The sequence below is a fragment of the Suricata suricatta genome, chromosome 6 (genome assembly GCF_006229205.1).
Source record: "Suricata suricatta isolate VVHF042 chromosome 6, meerkat_22Aug2017_6uvM2_HiC, whole genome shotgun sequence".
NCBI classification, from domain to species: domain Eukaryota; kingdom Metazoa; phylum Chordata; class Mammalia; order Carnivora; family Herpestidae; genus Suricata; species Suricata suricatta.
In genome coordinates this window covers 5,756,075-5,774,204 of record NC_043705.1, presented here as the reverse complement: position 1 = coordinate 5,774,204, position 18,130 = coordinate 5,756,075, and the positions used below count along the sequence as shown (strand labels likewise).

The 18,130-nt window shown below is 39.9% G+C and overlaps 1 long non-coding RNA gene across 3 annotated transcripts in view; it reads right to left on the bottom strand.

The window, feature by feature from the left end:
• Nucleotides 1-18,130, bottom strand: part of LOC115294395 — a 52,769-nt gene that overhangs the window by 12,769 nt on the left and 21,870 nt on the right. For 2 of the 3 annotated variants that reach the window (XR_003909861.1, XR_003909862.1), the window contains exon 4: nt 1,881-1,967. This is a non-coding gene — a long non-coding RNA (uncharacterized LOC115294395). Of the gene's footprint in view, nt 1-46; nt 189-1,880; nt 1,968-18,130 lie in introns of those variants that run through there. The other variant, XR_003909860.1, reaches the window with a different exon arrangement.

The following is an 18,130-nucleotide window of genomic DNA, read 5'->3' as shown; positions in this document are numbered from 1 at the left end:
AGAACGGTAATTATTAAATGAAGGAAGTGTGCAGAACTAGTGGACATATGGGAAACAGCACATTGTTATACAATGATGGCAGGATTATAAATTGAATAACATTTGCAGAAGGCAACCTGGCACTGTGAGCCAAAGTCTGTAGAATGAACATATCCTTTCCTCAGTCATTCCTCTTCTAGAAATTCAACCTAATGAAATAATCAGTTAAATTCAAATGAATGCGTTTGGCTTCTTGCCATTTAGTGACCTACCTACGGTAGTGAAGAGAACTTAAAGGCGTAACTATTCTTATTGGCCTTTTTCATGGTTACACTTAATATTCTCAGTTGGCCTTTTTATTTGCCTGTTCAATTTATTGTGGCATTTTTGTATATTTTATAAATTCTTAACATGCATGATGTACACATGCTTTCTGCAATAAGTTGTAATACAAATATACACATATACATACCCCCCACAGATACACACACACACACACACACACACACACACACACACACACACACACACTGTATTTATACTTGTGGCTTTTATAGAGAACATCATATGTAGAAACAGTTCAATAATACTTACTTAAACTGAAGTCGGTATTTCATCATAGATATTGTATAAGCAGAACCTGTATGACTCATTTGTCAGGAATGCTTGTCTTATAAAATAAACCTTTCAGTTTTCTCCATAGTTCATATCTAGAGGCTATGTCTGTGGTATGCTTAGTTAATTAATTTTGATATACACTCATGTTTTGTATATACAGAGTTGCTTCATTTTGCAGAAACCCCCTCGGGGAGGATCAGAGATAAAGCTGGCAGAAATTGCTAGTAAATCCACTGTATCTGTTCTGAAAACCACCAGCACACAAGTACCTTTATTTTGCGAAGGCAAATGTACAGTGGCATATACGTTAGAAAAATCTTCCTCTTACGTATCCCCTCACTGTATTCAAAAGTTTAATTTTCAGTTCAAGTCCAGAATGAGATTCCCCAGCACTGCTCTTAGGCATTAACCTAATGGCTATGGCATAACAATGCTTTTGATATATTTTTCTTTTTTTATGTTTATTTTTGAGAGAGACAGAAAGACTGAGTACAGCAGGGGAGGGGCAGAGAGAGGGAGACACAGAATCTGAAGCAGCTCCAGGCTCTGAGCTGTCAACACAGAGCCCGACATGGGGCTCAAACCTACGAACCATGAGATCATGACTGGAGTCAAAGTTGGACGCTTAACCAACTGAGGCACCCCAGCTTTTGATAGATATTTAAAAGTAAGATCCTGAAGTGTCTATGACATGCTGAAAATTCTAAATGCAAAGCATGTTTGACTTGACTTACAGAAATGATAAATCCTGAGGCACCTGGGTGGCTCAGTCAGCTAAGCGTCTGACTTCAGCTCACGGCATGATCCCACAGTTTGTGGGTTCAAGCCCCGCATCAGACTCTGTGCTGACCGCTCAGAGCCTGGAGTCTGCTTCAGATTCAGTGTTTCCCCTTCTCACTGTTCTTCCCCTGCCCACTCTGTCCATCTTTCTCTCTAAAAATAAATTTTAAAAAATTAAAAAAGTATATGTTTTCAAAACTCAGAAATGTTAAGTGATAAATCATAATGTAATTGTTCTCTAAGTAATGCTCATGAAGGTACACTCAATACAATCTAAAAGTCTTTTTGATATAGAGAAAAAATATTTTCTTCTTTGAATATTTTATGAGGCTTGTCTTTTGTTTGCCTTCTCATCCTTACTAAAGATTTACATTTACATCTGATCAGTTACTTCACATTGTAATATTAAAAAGTTATGTAAAATTTGTTATCTCTTCCTGTACCATTTGCATCTACAAGAGAAATTACCATTTTGATTTCTATCAAAGAAATGGCAAACTTACTGTTTTTGTAGTGTCATTAATGTTGCCAAACAAATTATTTCACATTTGAAGTATTCCACTGTAGCTAGGAATTAGATACTCCACATTCTACAAGGGAAAAAAACAGTACCTCACATACCTCAGCAATGTAGCCAAAATGCATAAATCATTTTTGTTTTAGTTAAGAGTTCCATTAGCCTCATATTCCAAAAAATAATGATTATTTATAATTAATAAGAATAAGAAGAATGATATTTGATTATTGCAATGTGAAGACAAATCAACTTTCTATTCAAACAAAATTTTAAAGTTTTCATTTAAATTCCACTTAGTTAACATATAGTGTTAGTTTCTTGTGATTCAACGCTTCCATACAACACATAGGGCCCATCACAGCAGGTGCACTTCTAAATCCCCATCACCTATTTCACTTGTCGCCTTATTTCCCCCTTCCTCCCTCCCCTCTGGTAGCTGTCAGTTTGTTCTCTATAGTTAAAAGTCTATTTTTTGGTTTGCCTGTTTCTCTCTCTCTCTTTATGCCCTTTTTTTTCCCTGAAATTCCACATATGAGTGAAATCATATGGTACTTGCCTTTCTCTGACTTATTTATTTTGCTCAACATAATACTCTCTAGCTCCATTCATTTCATTACAAATGCCAAGATTTTGTTCTTTCTTATAGCTGAGTAATATTCCACGGCATACATATACCACATGTTTCTCCAGTCATCAGTTGATGGGCACTGGGACTGTTTCCATAATTTGGCTCTTATAGCTAATGCTGCTATAGACATCGGGGTGCGTGTATCCATTGAATTGGCATTTTTGTATTCTTTGGGTAAATACCTAGGAGTGCGATTGCTGGATTATAGGCCAGTTCTATTTTTAACATTTTGAGGAAACTTCATAATGTTTTCCAGAGTGGCTGCACCAGTTTGCATTCCCACCAACAGTACAAGAGAGTTTTCTCCACAGCCTCACCAGCACCTGTTGTTTCTTGTGTTGTTGATTTTGACCACGCTGATAGGTGTGAGGTGGTACCTCTCTGTAGTTCTAGTTTGTATTTCCCTGATGACGAGTGACGTTGAGCATCCTTTCATGTGTCTGTTGGCCACCTGCATGTCTTCTTTGGGGAAATGTCTGTTCATATCTCCTGCCCATTTTTCATTGGATTATTCATTTTTGGGGTGTTGAGTTTGATGAGTTCTTTATATATTTTGGATTCTAAGCCTCTATCAGATAGGTCATTTGTGAATAACTTCTCCCATTCCATAGGTTGCCTTTTAGTTTTGCTGATTGTTTCCTTCCTTGAGTAGCAGTTCTTTTATTTTGATGTCCTAATTGTTTATTTTTGCTTTTGTTTCCCTTTCCTTAAGAGACTTATCTAGAAGGAAGTTGGCATGGCTGATGTCAGAGACATTACTGCCTGTGCTGTATTCTAGGATTTTATGGTTTCATGTCTCACGTTTAGGCCTTTCATACATTTTGAGTTTAGATTTGGGCATGGTGTAAGAATATGGTCTACTTGCATTCTTCTGCAGGTACCCTCCAGTTTCCCCAACACCGTTTGTTGAAGAGACCTTCTTTTTCCCACTGGACATTCTTTGCTGCTGTTTCGAAGATTAACTGATCAATAATTGTGGGTTCATATCTGGGTTTCTGTTCTAGACAAACTATATTTTAACCCTACATATAGGCACATAGTTGGTGGGCTTAGAAGACATATGCTAAGATTAGAATCTCAATCGATTTAAATCCATTTGTTTAATAGTAGAAGTAACTGTTCTTTTTAGAGTGAGTCACCAAACAGGTTGCTTTTCTTTGAGTCACTTTCTAAAGCTATTTGGGATCACACTAATTTTAGAATCAAAATATACTATATATGATATTTATCCCATGAAAATGCACAGTTCACTGGTTAATTAATTTATTACTTAACAAAAAAATGTTTAATGTTTATTCATTTTTGAGAGACAGAGACAGAGCATGAGTGGGGGAGGGGCAGAGAGAGAGAGGGAGACACAGAATCCAAAGCAGCTCCAGGCTCTGAGCTGTCAGCACAGCACCCGATGCAGGGCTCAAACCCATGAACTGTGCGATAGTGACCTGAGCTGAAGTCAGTGCTCAACCGACTGAGCCAGCCTAGTGTCCCTGGTCAATTTATTTATTACAAATGCATCCTTAACTTTTGCTGCCTTTATTATTGTGCTTTTCTCTTTTAATTCGAATATTTTAAAACAGGGAAAAGTTTAAAGGATAAATTGTTTTTATTATATTTTGACCAAATTGCTCTCTTTCTGTCACTTTCTTGGTCTCTCTTCACTCTTATCCTTTTACATTTTGTTTAGTGTTTAGTTGTGACACTTTAACTCAGGAAATGTTCACATTCATCTCCTAAGAATGATGACATTATCCTACTCAATTACAATAATACACCTAAAAATATTTTATATTCAGCAATTGAGTTTATAAACCTAAAGTCGTTTTTCTTATTTCATCCAAACAGTTAATCAATGTTGGGGCGCCAGGGTGTCAGTTGGTTGAGTGTCCAGCTTTGGCTCAGGTCATGATCTCGTGATCAGTTAGTTCGAGCCCCACAGTGGGCTCTGTGCTGACAGCTCAGAGCCTGGAGCCTGTTTTGGATTCTGTCTCCCTCTCTCTCTGCACATCCCCAGTTCACTCTCTGTTCTCTCAGTCTCGAAAATGAATAAACGTTAAAAAAATAATAATAATAAGTAAACAGTTAATCCATGTAATGTGTTCCCAAATATTTTTAATAATATGAATTAAGCTCTTTTTGCATTTTCTGCTATTAAGGTAAATCTAATTTCTCATTGACAGGGGCACATTTCCTCACATTCCTTTGAATAGTCTCTTGCTTTCTATCAACAGAATGGTATCCTCACCCTTAAGATTTTTACTGCACCAGCTACCTGTTTAGAAAAGAAGGTCTAAGAAACCTAATATTGAGGATTCAGATTCCCTCTGTCAGAGACTGTGTGGCTCTCTGGTCAATGCTTTAAGTCCCAGAGAAAGGGCTATTCTCTCTGTGTGTCTCTCTGTGTATCTCTCTGTCTCTCTGTAGTTGGGTGTTGATTCAGCTTCCAGAGAGCCAGAAGAAGGAGACAGTAGGTCACTTGAATGTTTCTCAGCAGGAATGTTCACTACTTAGTCAAGCCGTTTTCCTTTGAGCTCTTCTGTGGGAAGTCTCTTTCCTCCCCCTGCTTTGCTGATGCAGCAGGTAGAGTGGCCTTTCTCAGAGCAGAACTACAAGTATTTTCAACAGTTAGAGAACAAGTACTGAGGGCCGTAGGGTCAGTTAGATGGCTACCATAAGATGGTGAGTTCTGCTCTTCTGGAAAACACATCTTTCTTTACTTGCCTTCTTCTCTGACAGAAATCTGAAATTTATGAGGCCACCATGTTTCGGCCCTAAATATGTCTCCCTTTTAGGAGCCACCTGCAATAATGGTCCCACTTCACTTAGTGGAAGACAGTTATTTAGGCAGGATGACCTAGCATGTCCGTATCAGTTGATAAAATATTAAATTCCTTCCATATTGACTATTCTACTTCTGAGGTTCACAAATACCAGCAAATAAAAGGTTAACGCACAGTAAAGGTCTTTAAGAGTTACCTATTTGGATTGGCATCTGAGGTTTTAGATCTTAAATATTTTATTATCTCCTCTACTTCTGGATGAGGTATACATTTTAAAGGCTGAAGGGAAGCACTTTCATATTCCCCTGCTTTCCCGCCATCCACATTCACACCAAGAAATAAATGTGGAAAAGAGTAATGTGTAGAATAGGCTCTATTTAATGTTTATTAAGGGATGTTTTGACATCAACACCTGTTTTGAAGAGAAGTGTGCTAGACAGGGCAGAAAGAGAAGGTGAGGTGTAATAGAAGCCAGCAGCAGCTGTGGGTGCCACGAAGAGGGGTCTACGTGAGCCAAAACACTCCATCATACGTGTTCCTCATTGGGAAAAAATGGCCAGGCCTTTGTAGCCTGATGAAGATCATCAGTCGTTCAAGTGTGCTGACTCAGACAGGGCATGATCTTGGGTAAGTTTGCGCTCTGCAACTGAAGCATTCTACAGAAGCCGACAGCTAGAGGGTTTCTGTTGACAAGACTCCCCGTAAGAGATGCAGTGTGTTTTTCTTTGAAGATAGAGCACACCTTTCCTACGCCCATCACAAATCGTGGCTGTGGTTTATTACACCACTGAATACAGATTAATAGGCTTCAGGATCTTTTCTGTTTTTAAAAAACCATGAATTTAAATCACATTTTTGAAACTGGAATATCATTCAGTACATGCACTATATTTCATTAGGGCTTCCAAAGAAATTACGTATTGTTGAACGTAGGATTAATATCTTCCTGTTATGTAATGGTTTTCTTTGCCCTTTCTAAAATGACATCCTTCTTTTATCACTTGATTTCTCCTTCATTTTCTCCATGTTCTTTGTAAAGTTAGCCTCCTTTCAAAGAAATAGCAAAAAATAAACACATTCTGAAGAGAGTACTATCCGGGTCAAATTAATGTAGAATAAATAGAAGAGTGACCTTATAGACTTCCTAAGCCATTTGCAAATTCCTTGGCTATTGATGGCATTTGTATCTGGTTCACACTTGAGGTTGAGTCATATGGCCGAGTTTTCTCAACTTGCCCTCTCATTTTTTTCCAGATGTTTCTGTAGAGGAGAAGCAAATGCCTAGGAAGATCCTAGGCATTGCCATCTGTGTGAGCCTTGCATAAATTGGAAAACAGAGCCCCAAGTAAAGCTCACCCGCTTTATTGGGTGTTACAATTCCAGGCAGCAGGCATGAGGGCCACAGCTTCACAAGGAAATACCACTGATTTCTTGGTTAGTCGGGACGTTGCCAGAGAAATTGTCAGAGGGGAGAAAGGACAAGGAATTTATCTTCTTGATACTTCTAACCTCCTGTTTCTTGCTGTTTATTATATGCCCCACGCATAGGAATTTCCCGGTAACTCCAGAGTACTTAATGTAGCCGCCGCTAGCAGTTACTGAAGAACACAGATCCCTCTTCCCACAGCAGGATGCCCCCTCTTCTGAATCTGGAATTTTCGAGTAGGCACAAATTCTTCATATCCCCACTCATATTCTAATAGAAGCTACGTGCAATCCTGGCCTTCCTCTCTGGGAAGGCTGAGGCAGCCATAGTTGTCAGGAGACAAGGCTAGCTGCACCCCGCAAGGCTTTCTGCACCAGCAAGCCAACTGGGCTGGACCGAGCTGGTTGAGAGATTGGGGGGTCACCACAGCTGATAGACAGAGGGGCGCTGAGCAGCTCAGGTGAAGCGGACTCTGGCTACACAAACAGCCCTGGCTGCACACAGCCAGACACAGGTGGGAGTCTGCGCAGACCGGGCTCACGTGATGAAATGCCCAATGGTATCTTGTCCACATAAATAAGACCACCAGCCTTTATGAGTCCTCTCTTTTTAACTCATAATAAAAATTTAGAGTAGGGAAATCACTTTGGAAATCATGAAGCCAACTTTCCTCATCATTAATATAGTGACTTCCTCAAAGTGACGGGGAACGCTTGAGGTCAGAGTAAAGCTCAGGTCTATAGATTCATAAGCCAATGATTGTATCCCCTGGACTGTAGTGCCTCTCCATGTGTCCTCAAATCTTTAGATAAATGGATTCCAGTCAAAATGACAACCATCTAAGTCAGCTTTATAATAAAATTCATATGCAAGGAAATAAGCACAGACGTAAATTAGTCACGTTTTGAAAGGGTCTTCTACGCCTGGGGGGTTCAGTCTGTTGAGTTTCCCACTCTTGATTTCAGCTCAGGTCATGATCCCAGGGTCACGGGGTTGAGCCCCACGTGGGCTCTGTGCTGAGTGTGGAGCCTGTTTAAGACTCTCTCTGTCTCTCTCTCCCTTTTCCCCTCTCCCCTGGTCATGCTATTTCTTTCTCTAAAAAATTAAAATAAAAAATTTTTAAAAACTCTTAAAGATTTAAAAAAAATTTTTTTAAATGATTCAAGTCTTAGAGATATTAAGTGGGCTTCCAGTGTAATAAATGGTGATGTCACGATTAAACCTATTTCTGTCTATCAGTGATAGGTTCTACTACTTTCTCTGATATTTAAAACTTAGAAAAGTTTGTTAACTTCATGTAGGAGTTTTCTCCCTGCAAGAGAGTTTCTTGGTCATAATGACATTGCTTTTCTATTTTCCTCTCCAAAGAATTAAAAACTGTTCATTATTTTTGAGTGAATCAGTGTTATGTACACAGCTGAAAGGTTCCCCAAAACAAGTATCTTTAAAGGAAATCAGTACTGGGGCACCTAGGTGTCGTAGTTGCTGTAATGTCCGACTTCGGCTGAGGTCATGATCTGGCGGTTCTGGGTGCGAGTCCAGCATTAGGCTCTGTGCTGACAGCTCAGAACCTGGAGCCTGCTTCAGATTCTGTCTCCCTCTTTCTCTGCCTCTCCCTTGTACATGCTCTCTCTCTCAAAAATAGATAAACATTTTAAAAAATTTTTTAAAAAGAAGGTCTTCTGATGCCCCAAAATGCAATCCAGCCAGTTGCCTTACAGTAGTGAGGTAGGTTTCCACCATGTAAATACTGGCAGTGACCTTACCGGTGTTCCACGTCATGGAATTCTTTTTTTTTTTTTTAATGAACATCTTTTTAAATGTTTATTTACTTTTGAGAGAGAGATGGAGAGGCAGAGAGAGAGGGAGACATAGAATCCAAAGCAGGCTTCAGCCTCTGAGCTGTCAGCACAGAGCCCGATGCGGGGCTCGAACCCATGAACTGCGAGATCATGACCTGAGCTGAAGTCAGACGCTTAACTGACAGCCACCCAGGTGTCCCTAAATGACTGTTTTTTAACTCCAGGTCCAGTATAGTTCTCGCTGACAGAAACCCTCCTGCAAGGATTTTGGACCATTAACATTTTGGGGGGTTTTTTGTTTTGTTTTGTTTTGTTTTGTTTTTTCCCCAGAAGATCCAGGAGTTAGAGGGGAAAAGTATGGAATTTTTATTTTTTTCTTTAAGGAGAGCTTACAAGTCAAATGTCTGTATTTTTATAAGACAGAGAAGTGAAAACCCAAGAGGCTTTCTCAAGATGGCAGTCAGTTAATAACAGTTCTTAACTGGACCCTGGACCCTCGCTCCCTCTTGATTCTACTACCTTGTGTTATTATTGTATCTGAGAATGTGAAGAATGGGCAGAAATTAATAGAAAGCATGTATATGTCAGTGGCACATTGACGAATGCAACATTTATAAACTCATTCTATTCTTAAATCTCATTTTCTTGAGGAGAGAAAGTCAGTGTGAGAAAACTAATTTTGTACATCTTTGAAATATTGGTGTTTTTCACTTGAAAATAATCTGTGGGTAGCTCAGATGTCTCCTTAATCACGCCCTTCTTGTGTCAAAGATACGGTGAAGAAACAAACCATTATTTCTAGCCTAAGTATGGATAACAGCTTAAATAATAGCCAACTTGTTCATTAATTTTTACTATACATCTGTCATCAAATTTGTAAGTGAGTTTTTATTCCTTCCTACAGATCTTTTGTTTGTTCTTGAGGTTTTTGTTTTTTCTTATCAGTAACAATTCTGGTTTCAAAGTACCTTCCAGCCATCTCTGTAAAGGTGCATACCCCGTCTTTTCAGGTTTGGTGTTTTGTCAGGGAATGTCTGTGGACTGGTGAGGTTTTGTAGTTTTCCTGAGTTCTTGGCTTATGTTTTCTTTCAAGGTAAAGCCCCTCCCCCCACTTCCCACTCCGTTGGCTGCAATCTGTGTTCCCTTTATTTATTTGTCTCTTTGCTATAGTAACTGCCTGAATGCCACATATTTTTTCTTTATACTGCTCTTACCTGATTCAGTAACTTGGACCCTTTATTTGCCCTGCAACGTTAGAGGCAGTCCTATTTGATTCCTTCCTCATCTGAAATCTGTCTTCTTCCTGAGATCCATCCTGGGGACAGACTTTCTGCAGCATGCGGACGGGGGTGAGGGGGGCTGCGAAACCAAGAGGGTTCTTTGGCATCAGGCTTCGTTAACAATCCTGAACCTCTCTTCCTTCCCCTTGTCCGGGAGGCCTCCCGGTCCAGTGTCGGGACGGCCCCGGACTTCAGATAATTCCTCTAACTCCATCTGGAGAAGCTGAGCTGTGCGCTGTGACCAGTTCAATTGTTCTCTCATTTCTCCGGTCATTTCCGCTTTCTCATAACAGAAGAGAGAAATACACACGGAATACGTTGTTTAGCCCTGACATTCAAAGTCTGGGGGAGGAGGGCGGTGGGGAACAGCAGGCGAGGGTCTCCGCCGAGCAGTGTCCGCCTCCCGTTCCCTCTCGGATTCTTTCTTATGTATCTCACCTTTCATCTTCTGTTCCACTAAACCTGTTTGCTTCTGGAGATAATAAGCTCGGCACGTTTCTGAGAGTGTGCAGCTTTCCCTTGACCGTGTGATGCCTACTCGGGGATCCCCAGAATGGTGAGGTCCAGGGGGTTTCTCCGTGTCCTTTGGAGTGACACCTGAAGGTGCAAATGTCCACCGCCTTTTCCAGACTCTTCAACTCACGCTGCTCTTTCTCTTATCCTCCTGAGAAGAATCATTTGTGATCATTTTTGAAATTTTTTTCTGAGCTAATGCCTTCCCTCTTCCCGACACAAGCAGAGGAGTCCAGAGCTGTTTGGGCTGTCCCAAGCTAAGACATATTAATATTTTGAAACTTCAGTAACTCTCTTGCCATCCAGTCATTTTCCTTGATTGTGCTCCTATATTTTTGCTGTGTTTCGTTTTATTTGACTATTCGTTGTTGTGTTTATTTTTTACAGTTTTTTTGGTAGAGAAATTTTGTTTGCTATCTTGACATTTATTCACCATCTTAAAAGGCAAGTCTGGGAAAGATAAGTTTGTAAAAAAGTGACTAAAATATGAAAATGTCCACAGATGGTCTGCTTTAATCAGAGTTCATGGACTAAATAGACTAATAGAGGGAAGGAAGGTAATATTAGTGCTCTCTCAATATTTCCTGTTCATTTTAGTCTTCATATCTTTGGTTTGTGTGTCTTTAAGTTTATTTATTTATTTTGAGAGAGAGTGCAAGAGGGCCAGAGAGAAAGAGAGAGAGAGAGAGAGAGAGAGAGAGAGAATCCCAAGCAGGTGCCATTGTCTGCATCCAGCCCAACACGGGGCTCGATCTTACACACTCCAAGATCAATACCTAGTTGAAATCAAGAGTCAGATGCTTAACCAACTGGCCACCCAGGTGTCCCTGGTTTGGGTTTCTTACCGCGAATAGGAATAGTGAGAGAAAACAAGTTTACTCGTCTCAAGAAGTGTCCATCGCTGTGTTGGATTGTCTAAGTATGTAAAGGAAGGACAGGCAGACATGCCATGCACCTGTTTGAGAAGTCCCATTAGGGGAGAGTCTGTTTTCTCCTTCACCGTGTGCCTCTGCACAGTCGCGACACACAATGTCAAGGTTGTCAGAAAGCACTGGAATCTCAGTGTTCTCATTACTCACAGAGAAGAAGGGACTGGATAGTGTGATTGACATTCCGAAATGGGACTTGCTGCTTTCTCCACCCCACCCCAGTGTGCGTGCGCATGCGCACACGCCTGCGTGATCCTCATGGACGATCGTGTTCTTCCACGTGTGAATGGGAAATAGGATGTTCACAAGTGCCCTTTGTAGCTTGTCTGGCGTCACTGAGATAATTGCAAGTTCATATTAAGATCCTTCTCTGGGAAAGATAATGGGCACTTATCAAAAAAGATGATAGGTTTCACTGATGATACCACCTTTGATTACTAAGGAGGAGGTAGGTACTTGCACGGAAGATGCCTCGCTGGCCCCTCAGTGCTGACCCTAATAGTGGTTTTCATGGCTCCCAGGCTCCCGTGACCTAACAGGAGCTTCACACAAAGGCCGGGAATGAATGCTGTCTTTTCATTCAGCAGTGAAAGTTAGACTGACTTTATCAAAGTCAAGATGACAAGCAGATAATTGAGTTAAATTGCCACAGCTGTATCACAATGTCAGGATTGTATGGTACGTCTTCAGGGAGGGAACGGTAACTCTAAGACACTTACTAAGGGCACACACACATATGCGCATACGCCTACAACAGTATACAGATATGACAGTATATATGCATATATTAAGCAGAACACATGTTTATATGTACAGGTGTTATGTGTATGTATGGAAAATTCCCCTCATTCAACAAAAGAAAGAATCTGAGGTGTAATTATGAAGCTGATAATTCACATTCTGAGAAAGCGGTCATTATCAAAATGCATTCTATATTTGATAAATGGGTGATAGCAGGAGATAATGAGATCTAGAAATTACTGGCACAAAGGAAAAAACAGACCAAAAATAACTTGCATAAAAGAACTGGGCCTGAATGGCTGTTGAATAAAAGGTGACTATTGCTATTATAATAATGTGATTCTAAAGGTTTATCTTTATTAACTTTTCTTTATATAACACTAACTTGCAAAAAATGCCTAGAGGCAGGCAGTATTTAGTAGAAAAAAAATTGTTTAACTATATAGCCGTTTAGTTAAGCCGGAAAAGGGAAGGAAAAAGTTATATTAAGGTACTAGGAACAAATTGGGCTAGGGAATCGTTCAGAAAATCCTGAACTAGGGACATCTACAGCTACTGAGTATAAAATTTACCTCCAAGTTTCCCAGAAATCAAAGAAAGAAGAAAAACATAATGAGATGTTGCTATAACAAATAAATAACAGAGAATCATACCGATTTCCCAGAAGAGACGGGTGTTTTCCCTGTCTGTGCAATCCATCAGAAATTCATCTTGTCTCTATGTGAGTAAGATGGCCTACTTCTGGTTTGTTGGGGGCTTTTCCACGCTAAAATCTGTAATTATTTATATAAACTTTAACTCTCAAAAGTTCTGTGTTTGAAAAATAAATGATGTGGTCACTTTCTGCCATAGCCGAAAAATATATTGAAACACATGACAGGCATAGGTTTCATGAGGCCAGAAACTTGTATTACCTTGGAGTCCCCCATTTAAGAAATTTAGGAGGGGCGCCTGGGTGGCTCAGTCGGTTAAGCATCCGACTTTGGCTCAGGTCATGATCTCATGGTTTGTAGGTTTGAGCCCCGCGTCAGGCTCTGTGCTGACAGCTCGGAGCCTGGAGCCTGCTTCAGATTCTGCATCTCCCTCTCTCTCTGCCCCTACCCAACTTGCACTCTGTCTCTCTCTGTCTCAATAATAAATAAACATTAAAAAATTATAAAAAAGAAATTTAAGAAAAGATGTACAATTGCAAATACAAAATCAGGAAGGGAAGATAACATTTCTTTAGAGTGAAGTAAATCACAAAAGATTAATACTTTTAAAAGATAATGAGCTGTTAATGACCTGCGGTAACTCCCTATTTTTTTCCTTCATTTCTGATCCATATACTCTAGAAATAAACACTTCTTTTTAGGGCAGCAATTTTATCATATCATCACCGATAGAGGAACATAGCATGGTTGATGGAAATTTAATATTACTGTTAGTTTTAAGAAGTTTGCTTGAGCTTTACAAGTTGTTTATAACATTACGTAAATGTTCAGAATTGTCAAATTTGGGGAAATTGCAACATCTCTTTCATGTATGCGCTCTAAGATTTCGGAGACTTTATAATATTTCAAGTTTTCTTGGACAGACTAACTTTCAATCTTTTTTTAGGCTGACAAGATACATTGGCCAGTGTGTCTTTGATATTTTGGTTATAGTGGCATATGAGCCTTATTATTTTTGATAATGTCAGGAAATGTGTTAAATCAACCAAAATTTAAATATATCCCCAGTGTTCTTATCTTATGCCTGCTTTTTCTTTAACTGGATTGTTGAAACTATAAGAAATGTATCCTTTCCTGTTCAGGATTTACTACTCTGCATATGATCTGCCCGCTGTTTTCTCTGGAAGTTCTAGACTTTAGGAACAGAAAAGGCATCAGATACACAAAGGTACGATGAATAAGCAACTTTACCTGTGAACTCACTGTTTACAGTAATGCTGCACATTTGCATCCTTCTAAGGCACACATTCTGATAAATCTGTTTCTCACCATTTCCATGAAAAGAAAAGAAAAAAAACCCCACAAAGTGTGGTGATTATTTAAGTTGTTTACGCTGTGTTGTTGAGTCTGTTGCTGACAGGCAGGAAGTTCTGTATTCCCTTAGCACTGATTAGAATGGAATCCTCTGTTAACAGTTTCACCTGTATCGTCATTGGAATTGTTTTTAGAAAAGCCATCTATGCCTCTGTACTGCTCACACCTTTTCTGGGCCTGTTGTTCTGTTTCTTTTCTTTCTTTTTTTTTTTTTAATGTTGTTTTATTTATTTTTGAGAGACAGAGAGAGACAGGGCGAGCAGGGGAGGACCAGAGAGAGGGAGACACAGAATCTGAAGCAGGCTCCAGGCTCTGAGCTAGCTGTCAGCACACAGCCCGACGCGGGGCTCGAACCCACGAACCATGAGATCATGACCTGAGGCGAAGCCAGACGCTTAACTGACTGAGCCACCTAGGCGCCTCTGTTCTGTTTCTTTTCTGGGACTACTATTCTGCTGGGCCCGTTAGGACCTCGGGCCCCAAAGCCTTGTGTCATGACACCAGGGGAGGCGGTGCAGTCTGAGCCGGGATGATAAGGAAGAGCCTAATTTTAGGGGCGCCTGGGTGGCTCAGTCAGTTAAGCATCAGACTTCGGCTCAGGACATGATCTCACAGTTCAAGGGTTGGAGCCCTGCTTCAGGCTCTGTGCTGACAACTCAGAGCCTGGAGCCTGCTTCAGATTCTGTGTCTCTCTCTCTCTGCCTCTCCCCCCACATACTCATGCTCTCTTGTACGCACTCTCTCTCTCAAAAAATAAATAAACATTTTTAAAAAATCAACTCAAGTTGAGAGGAGGAAAGACATGGTCTTCAATGATCTCTTCTTTCTCGTTGGGACACAGTCCTTCATGGACGAAGCGGGAGGCAGAGCCGAGAGGTCGTTTGAGACTTGGGGATGGAGAGCAGGGCAGGTGGGACTACTTCCTGGAGAATCCCCCCAGGGAAGCATCCCTCTGTTTCCCTCTTTGGGAAGGGTACGGAGTGGCCACGCTGGTTCTTTCTTACCCATGAATTCATATGAAGTCATCAGGCCTGGTACTCAGAGTTTGGACTGGGTACTCAGATTTCACTGGGAATATACTCTTCATTCATGGTCTCTTTATTCTCAGTACTCTGATCTGTAATATTCTGTGCAAAACTGTGCTTAACCTTTCTGCCATCCATCATTGCCATCAGTTGTGATATCACAAATACATCTGTAGGATACTGAAACCGCTCTAGAAATGTAAAGAGGTGGGAATTAAGATGGACACACTAGTGCTTCAGCAAGTTGACCTTAAACTGAACAAACTGTCATCTTCCTCGTTCTTGAAGCCTCTCTCTCCTCTTGACTCGTTGTTCTGTAGAATCCTTTGTTCCAGGAACTTGGTACAATGTGGACATCTCACATCTCGCTGACCTCAGTGTTACTCAGTAACGAGACTCAGATGGCCAGCACCTAGTTAGTCAAGAGACACGACCAATTTGGCTTGCATGTGTACCTGATTGCTTTCAAAATCACGCAGATCCTGTCATTTCCTATAAAACAAACCCCTCAGCCTCTTACCCAGTCGGATCCGCAGTTTTGAAGGCATTAGCCTGCTTCAGCCTCCTCCTCCTGGCAAAGCAATAAAACTAGCACTCCGCTTTATCCCCAAACTCTGTCTTCATGTCATTTTTGCTCCAGAGCAGAGACTGATTTTCAACAACAGGATATGTTTGTGTAGAGAAACATGCATCTATAGCCAACTAATACAGGAGTTCTTGCTTAAAATCTTGATGCGCACCCTTGTCCCAGCCCTCAAGGAGTAAAAGAGATTTCCCAGAATACTGGAGAGCATTAAAATATTGTGGTTGAGGATTACCTCCCAGATCATTTCTATGATCATTATTTTTGTCATTTTTAAACAGTTTTTTAATGTTTATTATTGAAAGAGAGACACAGAGAGAGAGAGATACAAAGCAGGGGTGGGACAGAGAGAGAGAGAGACAGACAGAGAGAGAGAGAGGGAGAGAGAGAATCGGAAGCAGGCTCCAGGCTCTGAGCTGTCAGCACAGAGCTGACATGGGGCTCGAACCCATCAGCTATGAGTTCATGATCTGAGCCAAAGTCCAACACTTAACCCACCGAGCCACCTAGGCACCCCAATTATTTTTACCATTTTAAAGGATTTCAGAAATTCGCATTCACCGTGCAGGTCAAGAAATAACAGCAAATACCTTTTTAGCACCAGTGTCTTTTTTTTATATAATGTACTAAAGGCATTATCTTTTTCTCCCATATAACCCACTTTAAAAAATAGATTGCATAATGAATTTTCAAGTATAGTATGAGTCTATATTCCATTACTTAAATCTGTCAAAGTGAGGGGCGCCTGGGGGACTCAGCTGAAGAAGCGTCTGACTCTAGGCTTCAGCTCAGATCTTGCTCTGTCTCGTGGTTCATGAGTTTGAGCCCCACGTCATGCTCCATGCTAGCAATGTAGAGCCTCCTTGCACTTCTCTCTCTCTCTCCGTCTCTCTCCCTCTCTGCGTCCCTCACCCCCACTCATGCTCTCACTCTCTCTCTCTCTTTCTCAAAATGAATAAACAAACTTTTTAAAAATTTGGCAACCTTATAATAAATGTCTTGCCTACCTCAAAATCCCAACTTCCACAAATATTACTAAAATTCTCTTGAACATCTAAATAACACACCATCTAAAGTGTCTGTAATGCCAACTAAGTAACTAGTCAATATTAAGCAAACTTGTTAGTGGTATACGTGTGTTCTAAGTGCCGTGATAGCATGTGGGGTCAGGTACAAATTATGACTGACTTCTCCATCGCATTGACCATGTAATGCAGTGGAAACAAAATTGAAAAATATGACTAAGACATGTAAACACATGTAAATTTTTATTTAAATTATTCACATTTGCATTTATACCAAGTGTTTGAATAATGAGAGTTTAGAGTCAAAAGATAGGTCTTTACATATTTATAAGCAAACGGAGAAGAATGAATTCGCTTCTAGAACTTTTTCAACATAATAGTTTGACAAGCATTTCTATGTAGATTATGAGTACCACCTAGCTCATAACCTTAGTCCAGAAATACAAATTATATTTCACATCCTTTACTTTTAATAAGTCATAAGTCAAAGGAGATGCCACTGACAATAATTTTCCTTTCTCATTGAAAAGCATTCACACGGTCCACATTCTTGTTTTTTCATTCTAGAAAACAATCCTTAAAATTTTAGCAACTATGTTTTTTAAATTAAAACAAAAACTTTTTAGAAAAGCATTGCATGTAATTGTTAATAGGAAGAGACATGGGAAAAAATCACCAATACTAAAAATTCAGATAGGTATTATGTGTATTCATATTATGTATATAATATATGTATGCTAATATACATTTATACATATATTACCTATATAAATATGTTATACTTATGTATGTATAGATAAATAAAACTCAAGAAATTGGGTCATATTTTCATTTTTATTTAGAATCCCAAGTTTTCCTAACATGAATAGATTCTCTTTTTAAAGGAGATTTAGAATTGGACATAATCTAAAAAGCTTCTACACAATGAAGGAAAAATTAACAAAATGAAAAGGCAACCTATAGAATAGAAGCTACTTGCAAATGACCTATCAGATAAAGGGCCAGTATCCTAAATCTGTCAAGAACTTATCAAACTCAACACCCAAAAACAAATAATCCACTGAAGAAATGGACGGAAGACATGAAGAGACAGTTGTCCAAAGAAGACACACAAATGTGTAAGAGACACATGAAAAAATGCTCAACCACATTCATCATCAGGGAAATGCAAATCAAAAGCACGATGAGATACCACCTTACACCTGTCAGAATGACTAACACTGACATTTCCGGGAACAAAAGATGTTAGTGAGGCTATGGATAAAGAGGACCCGCTTGTACCATTGGTAGGAATCCAAACTGGTACAACAATTCTAGAAAACAGTGGCGTTTCCTCAGAAAGTTCAAGATAGAACTACCCTATGACTACAATTATACTACCAGGTATTTATTTGAAGGATACAAAAATACTGATTCAAAAGGGCACATGCACCCCAGACTTCATAGCAGCATTATCAATAATAGCCAAATTATGAAAAGA